Source organism: Lissotriton helveticus, chromosome 3_1 (genome assembly GCF_964261635.1).
Source record: "Lissotriton helveticus chromosome 3_1, aLisHel1.1, whole genome shotgun sequence".
Lineage (NCBI taxonomy): Eukaryota > Metazoa > Chordata > Amphibia > Caudata > Salamandridae > Lissotriton > Lissotriton helveticus.
This window is the reverse complement of record NC_136061.1, coordinates 1,476,591,525-1,476,610,807: the sequence shown is the minus strand read 5'-3', so window position 1 is coordinate 1,476,610,807 and position 19,283 is coordinate 1,476,591,525. Positions and strand designations below refer to the sequence as shown.

Here is a 19,283-nt window from a genome sequence, read left to right as displayed (position 1 = left end):
TGCCTTTACCCTTAAAAGAAGTACATGAGAAGGAGTTGGATAAATTTGTGTTGCAAATATTCTGGATGAGGTACTGGGCATTTCAGAGAATGAATGGTTGCAAGCCTAAAGTTAGGATGAAACTCTGGTGGAAATAAGCAAAATAATCACAAAAGGGTGGGCAGAACAAAAACCTATGCAGCAGAATTTAGCTATTTGGGGGGAATTGAGGCTTGAATTGACGTTTGAAGGAGGTTTGATTATGAGAAATGGCAGAGTGAATCCTCCTGTTAGTTGAAGGCAAAACATTCAGAATACTGTCTTGATGGACATTTGGGTATAGGCAAAACAAAAAGCAGAGTAAAGAATTCTTACTGGTGGCCAGGTGTATATTGGAAGTCAAACGGAAAGTGAGAAATTGCACGGCATGTGAAAATTCTGAAAACACACACTTCTTCTTTAAAGCAACTTTTACATCCCATAAGCAGTCCCAGTATGTCTTGGGTGAGAATAGGCATTGATGTAGCGGAGCCAGTGTGGGAAAATGGTTAACATAAATACCTGATTGCCATTGTTGATCATTGCTATAAATGGCCAGATGTGGATATTTCACACAAAGTGTATGTGGGAACCATAACATCATTTTTAGAAAAGGTATTTTTGAAAGAAAGTTTATCTAAATTTAATATATGGACAATGGTCCTCCGTTTACATCAGAGGTCTTCAAGAAATTCTAAGAAAAGAATAGTATCACTCATAAACCCGCTTCACTGTACAATCCTGCTGATAATCATGCTGTAGAAAAGTTCAATCGCATAATTAAGAGTATGATATAACTGGACAATAACAATGAGTTTGATTGGAGGGAAGGAGTCACTTCATAATATTTGGGCTTACAGAGTAACTTCATTTGAACTAATAGGATGTAGTGCTTTTATGCTAATGAGGAGTAGGACACCCATACCATGGAGAATGTAGGATAGATGATAACGGATAAAAAAGCTGAATGGTCATCAGGTGAAGTGAAACAAATTGAAGCATTCACAAGATGTGTGCAAAAAATATTATGATGCTAATCATGGAAGTAAATCTGGATTCATTTAGATTTGAGACGGGGTTAGGGTGAAAAGGAAAGGTGCATTGATGAAGGGTCAAAACCGTTTTTCACATCCTTTAATTGTGGACAAAATATACTGTACTCGGTGAAGTTAAATGATGGAAGAATTTGACATTCAGCTATTTCTTTGTGTAAAGTGGAGAAAAGGTCACTACAAATATCTGTGCAACATAACCGCAGACAGAATAAGCGTAAGTTTGATTGGTTGACAGAGTGGTGGAAGTGATCGTTTGCACAATAGGGAAATTGGAAAGAGAGAGAAGATTCTGTGATGCCACAGCAAACACCCAGGCAACACCTTAGTAGGCGGGAAAGGAATTAGTTAGATGAGTTGACTGAGAGTGGGGAAAGTGAACAAAGGTTTGAGAATTTGTCCAACAAAGGGGGGGGGTTGAAGGAGCCAGAATTCTTGATAGAGGGCTTAAATACGGAGGTCAGTTCTCATAGAGGTGATTATCCACAAGATGAGAATAGAGTGAGTACATTTGGGTGTGTAGTAGAAAACGCCAATAAATACTGAGATTTTATTTGTGATTAAAGAACATGAAATTCCATTCTATCTACTATTAGTATAAGCAGGAAGATTATGGTTTCTACAAATGCGTGCAATTTTTACTTTAGAATGGTATTGTTTTAAAAATAATTTGTCCTTTGTCACCCCCTCGTGCTGCGGACTGCCAGTTCTAGGGCCTGGCTGCCCTGTTTCGTGCTCCTGATGCTGCGGCCTGGGGTGGGGGGCGCCTCTTCGGTCATTTGAGGCCTCTGTCGGGGTGGTGGTCTCGGCCGTACCTTTTGGATAGCTCAGGGTCCTGGTTGTGGGCCCCTCCACTGCTTACTGTCCTATGTGCGACCCCTCGATTGTCCTGGGGGTGGTGGTTATCGTGCGGTTTCGGCCACAAGCATTGTGCGGCGCCGGGCCTTGTCAACCAGACACCCCATCTGACGAGCCCTGCCTCCTGATTGGCTGCCTGGCCCCCCCTCCTGACCCAGGATTACTGTCCTAAAGGTCGCCTACAGTTTGCGGGGACTTTGAGGGGTGGGGCCTTTTTGGCCGCATCCATTGAGCGGCGAGGAGCCCGGGCCGGACCCTTCCGCTGCCCCACCACCTCCCTCTGTCCTGGCGGCGCCTACTCCGGGTTGGGAAAGGTAGTGTTCCCCCTGATTCAGCCGTCATTTAGGGCTACGAGGTCTCCGGACTTTGCTTGGCTGGTCCCATGGAGTCAGGGGGCCTGAGTGGCGGTGGATTCGGTGCCCGGGCCTGAGCATTGACGGCTTGGGTGCTCGACCCTGCCTGCTTGAGATAGTCTGCTTGTGAGCCTGCCCCCCCTCCCGACTGGACTCCAGACCCTGCGCTTCCAGACGAGATGGGTTGTGACCGCGTCCCGAAGACACTTGCTCCACAGACTCAAACTAAAATGGACCAGTACACCACCACGGACCGTAATTCGACGTAGGGAGCATCGGCTGGCCCCTCTTGCCGGAGGAGATCTTTCGACCTCCCTGCAGGCTATTGGCACCTCTCAGGCCTTGGTGGAGAGCAAGATCGGTGAGGTACGGGTGGATATGGCCCTTATCCGCCAGGACCTGCGTAACGCCATGGCAAGGATTTTGGAGGCAGTCGCGCCTCTCCACGGGTGAGGACGAGCTGGGCCAGTTGAAGACCCAGGTGGCCCGCCTACAGACTCAAACCTCAGAGCTGCACCGTCGGGCCGAAGACATGGAAAACCGCTCACAATAGAATAATTTACGCCTCATAGGTTTCTCCGAGGGAGTTAAGCAGGGACGGGCGGACGCCTTTGTGGAGACTTGGGTGAAGTCATGGATACCCGAGGACGCTCTCTATGTGGTTCACAATCGAACATGCCCATTGCTCCCTGGCACCTAAGCCTCCCCTGGGGGATCCATCTCGTCCCATCATCATTAGAATCCTCTAACTTCTGAGACAGAGACTCTATCCTCAGAGAGGCACGGACACACGGTCCCTGGTAATATCAAAACAACCCAATAATGCTTTTCCCAGACTACATGAGAGAAGTACAGACCCAACGTCGTACGTACACATACATCAAACAAAAGCTCAGCAATTTAGGACTTTGCTATGGTCTCCTCTTCCCGGCCCATATCAGAGTTGTTTTTCAAGGTCAAACAATCTTCTTCGACACCCCGCTGGCGGCCTGGACTTAGCTCACGGAGGAGCAACCTTTGAGAGCCCCCCCCCACCACCCCCCCCCCTGCCTTGTCAAAACTTTCACAAACGCTTTCTCCTCCTCCCAAGCCACAACAAAGGCAAAATCGGTCCCACAGGAGGGGAGATCGACAGGGTGGACCATAGCGATCGCCAGGTGCTGTGTCCCAGTTGTTGATCTCTGGAGTCCCTCCAGCTCTTGCGGGCCACAGCCGAGCCAGTTCACTGATTGATCTGAGCCTTGGTCCGGGCCCATCTGAGACGTGCGCCCGCCTTGTCCGATTCTGACTTGTCTCGAAGCCCCGCGCTTCAGGGATCTGGGGATGATGCTGGAATTTGACTCTGGAGTCCCACGGGTCTGGAATTGAGAGGGAACTCTTCAGGTCATTTATGTTGTCAAGCAGCTGATGACACTATGACATCCGTGCAATGAATATGGTGGGAGGGTGATCTCATGACTAAGGAAGCGTAACTAGGAATCCTTTGCAAGAGGCATGCATGTGTAAATACGGATGTAAGCCAAAACCTATGAATTGGAAATCTTGTGTTTTACACAGCGTGCTGCTTATCTGCTTAAAACAAGCAAGCCATTTACCAAAGCTGGTTCGTACTGATTTTTTGTAATTAAAAATCAGAAAATTGAGAAACAACTCCTTGGTGTGGAGTCCGGGGTGAACCGTTTGCAGCTGATCTGGAGTGCTGCTGACGGCCTGGCTTGGCTCCGCTGTGTTTCCTGTCCTCCTGTGTGGTGAATATCGGGCCGGGCTTGGCTCCGCTCTGGGTCTGGCCGGGCTTGGCTCCGCCGGGCCTCTGGTCACTACAATCCCCAGCAGCCCCAGCGCGGCAAGGACGCCGCTGACGCCGACCTGAAAGCGCCTGGAGGCGCATAAAGGCTCCCTTGGTGTGGAGTCTGGGGGGAACCGTTTGCAGCTGACCTGGAGTGCTGCTGACGGCCGGGCTTGGCCCCGCTGCGTTTCCTGTCCTCCTGTGTGGTGAATATCGGGCCGGGCTTAGCTCCGCTCTGGGTCTGGCCGGGCTTGGCTCCGCCGGGCCTCTGGTCACTACAATCCCCAGCAGCCCCAGCGCGGCAAGGACGCCGCTGACGCCGACCTGAAAGCGCCTGGAGGCGCATAAAGGCTTCCTTGGTTCCTCGTCACGCGGTAGCGCCCGGTAGCGCCCCGTAGCGACCGGGAGAAGCCCGGGAGAAGCCCGAGACAAGGGCGGGACAGTCTATGACAGTCATAGACAGGAAGAGGCAGGGCTGGGCCATACATTCTGGCCGAACTGTGTCGGGACTACTGGAGACTTAAGGTATTCGTATCCAGATATTTGGTCACTCGATATTCTGTTTTTGCAACCACCTGGTTTAGTGGCGGATATATATTCCGCTTTATTCCCTGCTTCAGGCAACAGGGTAAATCATGCCAAGTGCCTCAAAGGAGAAATTCATATCGGGGGTAGGCCCTATTGACAATTACCTGGTGAAGATGGTAAACAAAATAAATAGTAATAGGAGAGGCTCACTAGGTAGGGGTAGCCCACCAAATTCTGTCGAAGATCATCCGATCCCTCTGGAGATTTCCCCAGGGGTTGCTACCCCAATCTTGGACCAAACAGCAGCTACAACGGTGGTTGCCCTGATCCACACTGAGCCTCCCTCTGTAGATTTAAATATTGGAAGTGATGACAATGAAGAAGTACTGCCCATTACTAGACCAGTCAGAAATTTTAGGAAACAACAAAGTAAAGGGGGGGGGGGTAAACATCCGAAAAAAAGGGCAGCCAACCACTTACCAACAAAGATCAACACTGATGAGTCTAGTATAGTACAGGAAGAGAGCACTATGTCCAATAACAAATCATGCCCAGACCAATTTGCCCAATTACTTCGCTCTTTGGAAGCCACGTTTGAAGCAAAATTAGTACAGTATGTCCAACCCCTAGTGTGTAAACTTGACAGTGTAACTGCCGAATTAAAGAGGCTAGGAGAGTTGAAATCTAAACAATCAACAGTGGTTGATAGTATAAAGACGGCTGGAAAAGGCACTGGAGGGAAAGAGCAGGAAACTATAGCTGAGATCCAGCTACAACCCACCCCGCCTACGTTAAGACCTGACTCAGCAATAGAGGCTTGTTCCACTGCAGTAAGCGTAGTCACACGTCCAACTACAGGGCCTGAAGTTACAGCTAGCAACATCTCTGTGAGGAGAAGTAAATATATAAACCTTCCTCCTGAATGTAGCCCCTATGTAGTTGTATTAACTAATGTTCCACCTCAGGATACGCACTCAGTCCAGACACCCGTGGAGTCGCACGACTCCCTCAAAAATAAAACGGTGTCATGGCTAAACAGGAGGTGTGGTTTCCCCATTAAATTTGCCCCGGATATTATAACAACTAGAAGGGCACACTGGATTGGGCCCACTAGAAAGAACTGCATAGGGGACTGCATAGTTGTAAATTTCAGACACCCACAACACGTGGCTACCGTTTTGTTAAGGGCAGCCTCCATGACGCACGACGTAAATAGTATCGGTGTGCGACCACTTGTTTTCTTTTATAATCACCTCGCTAGAGCGCCCCAACATAGCATGAGTAGGAGACCTTGTACACCTGTTACGGCTCAGACACCAGGCTCTTTGCAGGGACCAGGAGGAGAAAATTATTTTAAATATGGTCGAAATATCGTCACACATAACAGATTCGATGCTCTCTCTGGTTTAGATCTGTGTGACTGACGAGAGGTTTGTGAGGGACCAGGTGAAGAGTCTCCCCCAGACCTGGTTCCCTTGGTATCTGATCACACTAAACTGACTCCTGTCATCGCTCACTGTAACCCCGTAACAAAGTATAACGGTGGGGGGGAAACGGTTAAGATGTTAAGCTGGAACGTTGCTGGCCTGCGATCTAAGAGAGAAGATAGCAACTGGTTAAATTTTGTTAAACAATATGATATTGTGGCTCTCCAAGAGACTTGGGATAGGGACTGTGACTTTTGGATGGATGGTTATACCTCGTACTTTGTCCCTGCATTGAGATCGTTAGCAGGAAGGGATAGAGGGGGCCTTGTGCTATTAGTATCTGTGAACATAAGGGGAAAAGTGAAAAGGGTAGATTGTGCTTCTCACTATTTTCTTGTCTTAGAACTAAGACTAACAGACAACACCAAACTGATCTTGTGAATTGTTATAACTCCCAGCAAGGTGATTCCCCAAATGAACATTTGGTTTGGTTGACAGATTTTTTAAATACTTATAATGTAAAGCAAACCACTTTCTGCCAATATATTTTGTTGGGCGATTTTAATGTGCATTTATGTAGTCAGAATTGTCTTTTAATTGATTATGATGGGCCAGATTTCACATCCCCGCAGCATTTCAAGCACACCCACAAGGGGGAAGCCTTGGAGAAACTCCTGTCTACAAACGACCTGTTTGAAGCAGGGTTTTTTGACAAAAGCACTCGTATTGCCACGTATGTAGGCAGGGATTGCGAAACAATAATTGACTACATATTTCTTTCTTCTGGACTCTTAAAATATGTTATCTCTTATAATGCTATACCTTCGTTTTTTAGTGACCACAATCCAGTGATGATTGAGCTGGTAGATGGTTTTTCTCTTTTAAATAAAACTGTTCCGCCACAGGCTGTAGTGGAGGTTAAGGCTAAAGATCAGGGGAGGAGGCTAAATTGGAGTAAAGTTGTGCCTGAGGAGTTCTTCAATACCATCACTATTAAGGCAGCACACGATCTAAACATCTGTGGGGATGTCCTCTCTAGTGGGGAGGAAGTAATAACTTCATATGAAGCCATTTGCTCCCAGGTGGCTAAGGAACTTACCACTAATCGACCAGCAAAAAATAAATCTGTAATGGGCTGGTTCGACCATAAATGCACTAAATCCCATAACCTCCTTAAAAAAGCTCTTCAGGAGCAACCTAGGAATAAAGCCCTGGTAGCCCAGCTCAGAAGAGAGTACTCAAGAACTGTACAAGAAAGGAAAAAGGAAATTAAACAGGAGGCATGGGCTGCGCTTATGGATAAAGCAACCCTAAAAGACAGTGCAAAGTTTTGGTCCAGTATCAATACTCCCCTGTTTTCCTGTTCCCAAAATAATGTTTTAGAAGTAAATATAGCTGAGGAGGACTGGTTGAACCATTTCGAACAAATTTATGGAAGTCACTTGGAATTGGAAATTTTTGTGGCCCCAGCCTCCGAACCTCCTGTTACACCAATAAGGTTTAATTTAGCGGAAGTTGTTAAAGCAATTGAGGGCACAGCAGGACGAAAGGCACCAGGCCCAGATGGGGTACCTTCTGATATGTACAAGGCAAACCCTATGTACTGGGCAAATATCTTGACCAATGTCTTCAACACCTCGGCCCGTGTGGGATTCCCTAAGTCATGGTCCCGATCAATAATAATCCCAGTGTTCAAAAAGGGTCAAAGAGGAGACCCCAGATGCTATAGGCCTATATATCCTTGCTAGATTCCTCTATAAAAATCTTGGGGAAAGTCATCTTAGCAAGGATAACTGGGTGGGCCTCGGACAATAACATACTGTCCGACGCCCAATATGGCTTTAGAGCGGGAAGAGCACGGAGGACCAATGTCTGAATCTACACCTAATCGTAGCCAAATACAAGAGGGCGGCCAGAGGCTCTATCTTCCTGGGTTTTATGGATCTGTCCACAGACCTTGACCTTGTTAATAGGTCAAGGCTGTGGACAATGCTCCTGGAGATGGGTCTTGATCAGTCCCTCGTGTATTTTTTGGCCGAGCTGCATAAAGACTTAAATGCCTCGATTAGGATGACTAACGAGGGGAAATGTACATCAAGTTTTAAGTCTGGTAGAGGGGTGCGACAGGGATGCATCTTGGCCCCCATGCTGTTTACGCTATATGTAAACTCGTTGGAGGTAAACCTGTTAACAGCAACACCCGACGTCCTCCGTATGGGAGGCACCCCGATTTCGGTGCTCCTTCATGCGGACGACGCAGTCTTACTAGCAAGGACCCCGTTGGGCCTACAAAGATTGCTGGACTCATTCGGGGATTTTATAAAAAGCCTGGATCTGGTAGTAAACAATGGCAAATCACACGTTATGTCTCTGGGTGTCTTGAAAAATAAAGTTAAGACCTTTTTCTGCGGCAGTGAAGAAATCACCAGAGTAAAGGTATTTACCTATTTGGGAGTAGTTTTTGATGATAGGGGTACGTGGTCCCCACAGCTCTCAATAAAGGTAAATGCTGTGAGAAGCTCCTAAGCTGCAGTGCTAGGTTTTGCGAAAAGGTTGGGGGGGAAACCCTACGAGGCGATCCTGGCAATCTACAAGGCTAAGACCTTGTCTATTGCAAGGTATGGGGCAGCAATATGGGGGTTTACTAAACCAGACCATATACAAACAGAAGAAAATAAATTTTTACGGTCACTCCTAGGCCTCCCGCAATCCACAGCTACCTATTCTGTCCATCTTGAACTGGGGATAGGTTATATAGCAGATATAAATAATATAGCCCCTATTCTGCTATGGATTAGAATCTGGTTGAATTCGAACCTTTCCTTAAACCCCAAGATCTTAAAGGATTGTATCAACCTAGATAATATGAAGGAAATCCAGTGGTTGTCTTACATAAAAATGTTAGCTGTATATTTGGGGCGACCGGAGATCTTTTACAACCCAGAATCTCTATGCAAATCTGATTTAGCGTGGGTAAAAACTAATTTTACTATGCTAAGGGAGGCAGAGCGGGAAGCAGCAGAACTAAGTAAACCATCGGTTAGGGGCCATGTTCTGGTTACTTTGCCACTAATGATGTCTCCCTATTTGTCTACCGTGACCAACTCTTTTCATAGATGGTTACTAACAAAATTCCGGTTTAACCAAATCCATACGGTACTTTGGGACCTGCAGGGCTGGAGTAGACCTGAAGTTGCTGCACCATGTAAATGTGATGACTCTTCCCCCCCCAAGACACCTTGCATTTTACGTTTTTTTGTCCTCTGTACCATGATCCCAGGAAAAGGTTTATTCTCCCATTATTGAAAAAGATGAATTTTATTCAGTGTAAACCTGCTTTACTGTTTTTACAACTGTTGGAATCCCCTGTAACTATGTTTTGTGTCGCCAGCTTTTTTGCCGTGTCTGCTAGAATTAGGAGGGCTAGACAGAAAGATGCACAAGAAATTCAATTCTCCTAAAATATTGCTAAAGTACACCACTCAACTGCTTTAAACTAGTAATCGATTGTTAATGTCTTTAAAATGAATTTGTACTGTATTTTTATCTTGTATATACACTTCTTTTCAATATTTTTTAATTGCTTTGTATATGTATAGCATACTTTTATGATTTTTATTAATCGAATAAAGTGGTTTGACTTGACATCCGTCTACATGGAAGGGTCCATCATTTTCACGAACTGCCCTGCTAAACGTTTTAGCTTAGCTCTTTGTTATTGTTAATTTTTTCTCTTTCAGGGCGACAGATATTTCAATTTAGGAAGTATAGGGTGGGGGGCGTTGGGAGGAGTTGGGGGTGGGAGGGCCGTAGCCCTCCGAACCTTTTTGTTCTGGCTTAGTGCGAGCCATTATTTTGTTTTTGAAGACAGCCTACAACTTGCACACACCATCACCACCGACAGACGGCACACCACCTTGCCAATGCCTTATCTCTCCACCCTAGCTGTGCCACTTCCCCTGGGACCCGGGCATCGTGGGGCTTCCGCAACCCTCCATTAGCTATTACTCAGATGCCCACTCACAGTAGATCCCTGCATGTTCTGTCGTGGAATGTGAATGGCTTGTTGGACCGCATCAAACAAGCAGCGGTCCTCAAGTGCGCCCAACGTCATGCGCTGGACATGCTCCTCCTTCAGGAGACTCATCTCCTAGGCACCCACTTCTCCTTTCTCACATGAAACGAGTTCGACAGGGTGTGGCACTTCGACTTCGTGCGTGGTTCTCGAGAGGTGGCCATACTAACCCGGAGATGTCTCCCCGTCACCCCTATCCATGTGAAGACCGACGCACACTGCTGCTACGTGGCCCTGTCCGTTAAGCTTGAAGGTCATGTCCTGAACCTAGCATCAACATACAACCCCCCCCCCCGCCACACTTCCCTCTACTCTCCACCATCTTACGGAGGTAATCTCCGCCTTACCCCAAGGCCTGACAATAATTGGAGGTGACTTCAATGCAGTTATGCAGCCATCACTCGACACAACGGGTGACCCATCTTCATCGCGTCTCACCTCCTCCAAGCGGCTATCCGACTGGTCGGCTGCCCTTGTTCTCTGTGACGCTTGAAGGGTTTGGAACCCCCGGGCGAAACAGTACACTCGCACCTCGGCGGCCCACCGTACCCAATCTCGAATCGATTTGGTCCTCCTGCCTGCTACCGATTGACAACCAGTCTCTAACGTCTCTATTCTCCCCGCGGTATCTCAGACCACTCCGCCGTCTCCCTTCGTTTGGGAGGCACCGTTGATGGGGTGCGGGCTGTCTGGTGACTGAACGTGTGGTTTTTGCAAGACACAGACATTAAAGACAAGCTTGCAACAGAGCTGCAGCACTATTTTCTCGCCAACCAAGGTTCGGTCCCTTCCCCGGGCACACTATGGGAGGCTGGTAAGACTACCTTATGTGAAATAACCAGAGGTCTGGTACACGCGAAACGGGCAGGTCAAACTGAGTGCCTGACCCAGCGTAAGGCGCAGGCCCTACAGCTGGAATTGACCCTCGCAGACACTGACGTTCAACCCGCCAGACAGCTTGCGGCGATCCGAGATGAGATCCGGCGGATCTCCCTGGACTCGGCCAAGATGCTGTGGTAATCCTCTGTGGCCTATGTGTACAGCTGGGGTGACATAAATGGAAAGTCGCTTCATAACTTTGTTTCCTACCCCAAAGCTAACAGAATCAGTCCTGAAATCCGAGACGCTGATGGGACTCACCTTCACACATCACGGGCCATTGCCCAAGCTTTCGCGGGCTAATACGCTCGGCTTTATTCTGCTCTCCCCCCGGGGCCTCTCTGGCTAGGTTGCTCGAACGAGCTGGTTTCCAGCTGCCCCGCCTTGCCCAGGCTGAATTGACAGACCTCGATCTCCCCCCCCTTACCCAAGAGGAAATCCATGGAGCTATTTCCTTATTGCATTCTGGGAAGACGCCAGGACTAGATAGCTTTTCACAAGAGTACTATGCAGCATACTGAGACTTGTTGGTGCCCCACCTGGTCGACCTCTTCCAACATGTGGCCGAGAGGGGCTCCTTTCCCTCTGAGACAGATATAGCCACTTTAGTGGTCATCCTCAAGACCCAGCCACCTTCTCCCTCGTCCGATATCTTCAAGTAACACAGACATGAAAATCTTTGCTACAGCCCTGTCCCAACGTCTCCTTCCCTTGTTACACACTCTGATTCATCCAGACCAATGTGGTTTCATGCTGGCGCGGGGTACTTGGCACTGTATACGGCGCCTTCACCTTGTCTTGGCCCACCGCCATCTCCTCACACCTTACCTGGCCCTGTTGCTCATTGATTTCGAGAAGGCTTTTGACACGGGCGACTGGGGCTACTTGGAGAACGTTCTTACCACAATGGGTTTTGGGCTCCATTTCAGAAGCTTCATCCAGGTCCTGTACTCCAACCCCAGAGCCAGAGTTTTGACCAACGGTGCCCTCTCTGAGGCATTTGTGATTCGGAGAGGCACGCATTGGGGGTGCCTTCTCTCGCCATTCCTATCCGAGCTGGCGATGGAGCCTCTGGCTTGCCCCATACGTAACGACCCCCAAATCCGAGGATGGTCCTGGGACCCCCACCAGGTGGATAAAATCGCCCTGTATGCGGACGACGTCCTGCTCTTCTTGGCTGATCCAGAGAGTTCCGCCCCCCCGTTGCATGGAGGTGCTTTGGACCTTCGAGAGCGCCTCGGGCTTGCGACTCAACCCGAAGAAGTCCACTCTGGTCCCCTTCCATCCCTCAAGGGCTTTGTTTTGAGTGGCAATCCAGCATCCCTTTACGGCGGAGTTGGAATGGGCCCTCAACATTACACCACTGGTCACAAAAGCCAAACACGACCTCAAGCGCTGGCAATCCCTCCCCCTCCCCCTCCACCCCCTTGGAAGAGGGGCACTCTTTAAAATGATGATTCTTCCCTGTTTCCTATACATTTTACTAAACCTCACCTTTCACCTTCCGAGTAGTTGGTTTCGAGATTTGGATGGGGTACTTACCAGGTTTCTGTGGGGAGGAGGGAGACCACGTATAGCCTTGGCCCGCTGCCGGATTCCTCCCTTTGATGGAGGCATGGGTGTGACAAATCACCATCTCTACTAATTGGCCACCAGTCTTATTTTCGTCCACGATTGGTTTATTGGCAGCTGGTCTGACCCAGTTTACCGGACCGAGCTTCACACTTTGGACTTTCTGCAAATCCAAGCACACCTATAAGGGGCTCCCATCCCACAAACAATTCCATCTATCACCAGGGCGGTTCTGGTGGGCTGGCGCACTGCCCTGCGCTATACGAAATGGGTCGAGAGACTTACCCAACATACATCTCTGTGGCATGGCACATGGCTGCACGAAACATCGTCCCTCGAGGGCTTTCGACCGTGGGATCAAGTTGGGATCTCATTACTTGGGGACGTTTGGGTGGGAGATCCTGTCGGGGCCTTCCCCGATCTGGAGCAGCATCATTCCCTTTACACCACCCAATTTTACAAATATCTACAGCTTTGCCACGCTCTCACTGCGCATATTCCACAAGGCACTTCACTTCCTGAGTTCAGCCTGCTGGAGGCTCAGGTTATGATGGTAACTTGGGCAGAGGGGATGGGGTGTCCCGGATATACTGTTCCCTTGTGAACAATGGCCCTGCTACCCTAGACTCGCTACCAACCCGCTGGGAGGAATGACTGGGTCCCCTAGAGGAGGCAGATTGGCACGACGCCCTTATGGCCCCCAAAACTGACGACTTCCTCAAAACTGCGTCTCATCCAACTTTATTACCCCAGAATGCGCGCAAAGTGCTTTCTGATTTCTACCACATGGTCTGGTTATGCCCTGCTCTCGCTCCATTATGGTCGGGCGTGGAGTCTGAGCTTACACAGACTCTGGGGTGGCAGGTACCTCCCAATCCTATACGCCTTCTTCTGGGAGTGTTCGATGGCCTGGACAGCTCCAGAGCCGACAAACTCTTTTTGGGCACAGCGGTAGTTAAGCGAGACATTGCAGCAGCCTGGGCTCAGGCCAAACCCCCTACCGTGCGAAGGTGGCAACAGGGGGTGGACAGGTGCGCGGCTTAAGGAGAGCCCCTCTTTGATGCCTGGGGGAGTCCTGAGAAATTTCATAAGATATGGGGCAAATTGCTAAACCTATTGTCTTGAGTTCTGTGCATGCTCTCTCTCCTATACTACTACACTGTCTTTAAATGGGAGGGCTAGCTGGAAAGTCTCCAATCATGGCTGGGATTTTTGTTGTCTGACGGAGATGGACTTCGACTTAGCGTGCACTCATATGCTGTCTTTCGTATGTTTGTTTTCTTTAAATGCAAATAAAATTGATTACAAAAAATAATCGTTTGTACGGTTGCCTACTATGTCCTGTTACAGCCTACCTGTCTTACCAATCTATATTGGAGGGTAAATTGTATTTTACTGTATAGTTTATTTATGTAGCCATATACGCACTGACTGGGCCCAAGTAGGTCGAAACCAGTCTGGGGTAATTTGTGTTCCCTTCTGGCTTGGCAGTTAAGGCTGACTTTAATTATTGGAGCAGGCTTGAGACTGATTTGAATATGGCTGTCCTCCAGTTTCTAAAGAGGCCCAGTGGGTGAAAAACAATGGACTGGGATGTGATCAGAGTGATCGACAGAGTTTGAGACTAATTCAAGTATTCCTTAAATCACTTTGTTTCAGTGTTAGTTTTACAGCCTCCGCAATAAACAACGAAGGTGAATTCAAGTGTTCCTCAGTGGTCTCCCCATTGAAAAAAACATAACATTTATTTTAAACTAGTTGGGCAACCAAAGCCAATATGTGATTTTGTGAAGTGTTTTTTTAAACGAATAACCAGTCCATAACCAATGCAAAATAAGTGCCTAGCAGGTTTTTCCTGGTGAGCCAAACTGTATGTTTTTGACTGGTCTCTGTTATTAGTTTATCATTACATAATTTGGTGCCACTTAAACTTCTGATAATGATGCTTGTTCATATGAAAAAATAAATTGGCTGCATTAGCAGAAAGTATTTGGTGTGAGTATTCTGTAATTGTATCTGTATTTGACAAAAGACACACATATGACGGAATGCAGAGCACATCAGACATTCACCACCAGTCAATAGATCTGGGTTAAATCCATCGTTCTTTTGCTCACCATGCCACCCCAGTTTTGACCCTGTGCCTCATGGGAACAGTCCAGACCGAACTGCCAAGCCAGGTCCTCCCTGAACCGGAAACTAGCATCCTGGGACCGGTTGCAGGGCATCACCCCTCATCAGCCAGGCTAGCTTGAATCCGATGGCACAGTGAGCCTGGGACCAACGTCCTACCATTGGTATGGCCAGGAAGCATTTTCATAATTGTGGCTCCTTTTTTGTATGTTATTCAGCTTTCCATCGATAGGTTGTGTTTGTTTAGTAGGATTAGTTTCTGTTTCGGGGTGAAAACGTACAGGGATGACCAGGACTACTGGACTTGGTCAAATGTGGTTGAGGTTGTTTAATGGGGTGCTTCCGATTATGCCTTTGGAAACTGGGCGACAGCAGCAGCAAACTAGTTAAGAGAACAAGCCAGCCTGGAGTTTACTAACTCTTCAGGGTGTGAGAAGAGGGATTGTCACGAGGAAGCAAGAAAATTAGTTCCACAGTTGACGAAGGTTAGTTGACAGACGGTGCTTCAAAAAGTAAATGTATTTACCTGGCAAATTTAACATTCATGTTTCGTTATAGATCAAGTTTATTCAAGAGGATTGTGGGAGGGAGTGATGTGTAAAAGGCTCCTTTGGATTGGGCAAAGATATGAAATCATAGGTATTTGCTTGTGCTCCCTAAACAAAAACCCAGTAACCTGGGCGGGTTCCTAACTGCTGACAATCCTTTAGGTTCAGAGGTTAACGAGTTTTATTTTATGTATAATCAATGGCGGTCTTTGCTTGTAGAATCAGAGGAAGAAATGCGGAATAAGAAGAGTTGGTGCCTTTTGGTTCCAACTTGCTTATATGCAACTTTCCATTCTTTGGTGTGATGTATAATCTGAGGTCTTGAATCTTTGACCGGGCTCCAAGAGCCCTGTACTTTGGTGGGAAAACTCCATGAAGTGATTTGAGTGAGACGTTGGTTGGAGAAGTGCACGTTTCATCACTTGTGATCTAGCGTGCAAAGGTACGTGTGCACAGATTCAATGGTGGCACAGCGGCCTGATTTGATGGCGAGAACTATTTCCTTTGTGACCATAATTGTGTAAGAGCAGCCTATTTCCGGAAACATCTGAGGGTGCTCGGGAGATCTTGTGAACTCCCTGGAGTGAACTGTTTGGGCAGATGATGGATGTAGCTGTAGAAACTGAGTCGTTATCAACCATTCCATAAGTAAGGGGTAGTTGCGCGGGAGTGCACAGTCAATGCTTTCAGAGCTACAGCAGACCATGTCTGGTCAAAAGCCAGATTTTACGTTGGGTAATAAGGCCTTCCACGTGCGCTCCCATCACAAATCTTCCTGAGGCCGTTCACAAATGGAGATGTGAACATGGAAAGCCTGTGTTTATCCAGTGCAACAGATCTCCCTGATGGGTTACAGATGAAGGCTTGAGTCCGTGTTTGTAATTTGAATGTATCCAGTAGAGTTTAGCAGAAAGATTCAAGACTGGAGCGAGCCTCTCCAGGCTTGTATGTGGCGTAACGTGAAGACTGTGCTACAGGGACTCACGCAAAGTGGTGCGCAGCGAGTCTAAGGTTCCCCCGGTACTGCCGGGTGCAGGCCTTTTTAAAAGTGACCCTTCTAGGAGCACATTGCCAGGAACCCTCGATCTGAAGCTTCCCGAGGCATTGGACATTGTGGTTCATTTGTTTCATTCACTGAAGCAATGTCATTGCTGCACAAGCTTGTGATCTTTTCTTCCTGCTGATTTCTTCCAGTCCGGTGCTGAATCTCTCCTGTTCCCATCTGTCTCCACCCTTCGGGTAGGAGTTTGCCGTCGGGGACACACGGGAAAATACTTTTGAGATTCAAGATACGGGAGAAAGTGGGATGACCACTTCAGGAGAGTATTTGATTGTGAATCATTTGTAATTTCAATTCTGAACCAGGAATTTTCTATCACTGAGACTTTTAGTGTAATCGTTACTTTTCTAATTATTGATCACTTGCAGTGAAAGAAGATTCCTGGCTGAACGCTGGGAAATCACTGTCCTTGGCTCTGTTGAAGCTGCAGTCCCTTTTTATGTCCAAATCTAGTTTCTTTTAACTTTTGTTTCTGCACATGCGATCATATAAACTGAAAGTCAAACCACGATAAGAAAATTTGGGGGCACAAATTGTTTCGGAAAACATGACCTTCCTGTGACATGATGCCTCGTCCTTCGTTATTATCTCGACATAACGGGCAATTACTATGCATGTTTTAAGCGCTAGGGGCAGGAATTGTTTGGGGAGAAATGAGTGAATGAGCGAATTTCAGGCGGATATAGGGAGGTCTATACTAATAAAGTGAAAAAGGCCAGGAATGACCAGCAGAGGGATGGATGCTTGTGTGATGCCAGAAAAGAGTCCCGGTAATGTCTATTGATTCAGCAGTAGGATAAATGGGCCAACTGGAGGGGCTAAGCGTCCCAACATGTAGATTTGAGTGAAGAAATCTTATTTGTAGGCAGGCACTGTTGGCATTTGTCGATTTATTCCACCCGAAACTTTCACTGTAACTTTTATTTTCTAGCTTCTCGTTGACCAGAGCACAGGCTGACTTCGCTCCATGCAATTTCCTACTGAGTGCATTTTTGTAGGGCTAAATAGCCCACTGGGGCAGCCATGTTCATGGAGCGCGTGGGCTGACCGATTTCTTCCTATGTGGGAAGTGAGTTTTGAGACAAACTTCCTACGTTTTGAAAACTAATTTAATTGAGACCATAGCAGGCAAGTGTTAGTTTCTGATGAGGCTGCTAGGTTCTCACACACGTCTGCTCGTTTCTCTGCGTGGTTGATTGATAACAGTAAATGTGAAGCGTTCTCCAACCTGGGAAAACGAACCCACTTGGCACTCCTTCAATATATTTTCTATACGGTGAAAAAAGTACATCCAAATGTGAATAAATACAGTGAATAGATACGTGTTGGATGTAGCTAGGCCTATTATTTAACTCCAATTATATCCCTTGGTTTCATTTTTTTTCAATGTGTTTAGAGGTTAGTCTTGGAATTTACTGCGTGATTTTGGAAAATGTTATTTGGGCCTGATGGGTAGGCAGATGACTAATACCCACTTCAAGACAGAGTTAACCAGTAGGGAAGAGTTGCAAGCTTTACTTTGGCAACACCATGCTCGCCTTTACTGAAACATATTGACCCCAGATCTTTTGACTTTCAGGCTCTCTCTTAAGACCTGGCTATATAAGCAAGCATATCCGTAGTAGATTTGTTATGTTATGTTCCTTCCTTCAGCAGCGCCATGAAGCCCACGGGCGTACGTGCGCTTTACAAAAAAACCATAACATAACATAACATAACATAACATGTCCGCCTTTAACTCCGTCTTTCAAATTGCCTTTCTGGTAATATTTCTGAATGGAGCGAGTCGTTCAGTCGTGGGTGCATGAGGGAGTGGACTCTGAAATTCTGATTTTGCATACAGAGCTTGATATTTCAGCCTTATCTCACCATGTGTGTTTGTGCAAGGTTGGGCCTGGCATAGAATGGAACAGCTGGATAACCTCTTAGGTATTCGGTTTCCACATTAGCAGGGATTGTTCTTTACAATTTCAACAAATCATTTTCTGCTTCGAGGTAATTTGTTAGGTGTACAATGCTTTTGTAGTGGGGGGGAGGGAATTGGCTTAGCCACACGAACTAATGGAGACATCTAGGAACTGAGAAAGATGGAGTCTAATTCCACCCCAGTCCTACTGGCCTTTCAGACTCTGCTGGACGTTGAGAAATCTCCCACGTTTTCCGTAGCTATTGTGGGCAAAATGGCCTAGTGGTGTGCTGCTTTCCAGGAATTTCAAGTGCAACTCAATAAACAAGGCAAAATGCATGTTCCAGAGCAGAAAACATCCTTTCCACATTGTACCCTTGCCGGTTCTCTTTAGACTCTAAGAAATGCAGACACCAAGACCATTTCAAGAAAAATTGATTGTTTACTTTGAGTTCAAAAGATCTTCAACAAAGAACAGCGGCACATTATCAGCCAGTGTAGACCAGGTTCAATTAATAAAAACACTAATGACCGGTGTGTGGAATAGAGATACAGGTTAAGATTGTGTTTCTCATCAATTACTATTTCGGGATATTTCTTTTCGAGCTGACGAGCCAGTGATTTGCACTCATTACAAATACTGATTGATTGACTCTGCAAGTACTAGATTGATTTGTTTCTGGTTCACAACTGTATTTGTTTGACCCTTATGGACTGGCCTTGCTGCTCTATTTTTTGCGAATTGCACAGACTGGCCACAGTTTCTGCCACTTCCTGTGTATGGTTTCTTGTGAAAAACAGGAGACCTGGGGAAAATAGATCATTAACCGAGCCATATGTAACGATCCGTTTTGTAACCATACATGTGTAGCAGAAAATAGTCATTCAGACCTACCCTGGACCCTTCTGTGCCTTCAAAATGGACCAGTGTCCTATTCCACTCCTGAGAAGTATATCAAGTCGGCTGTCGAATGGAGTCTGATGCCAGTTGTTGGTGCCATTTTACCTGAACTGGGAGCCCAGTATGCCGTGCATTGCTGTAGCACCATTTTCTACCCCAATTGTTATGTAGCATGTTGTGTGAACAC

General features: G+C 47.0%; 1 protein-coding gene across 12 annotated transcripts in view; it reads left to right on the top strand.

Moving 5' to 3' along the window:
• The window catches only part of BIN1 (bridging integrator 1), a 617,822-nt gene that overhangs the window by 142,566 nt on the left and 455,973 nt on the right, over positions 1-19,283 (top strand). The window lies entirely within an intron of this gene.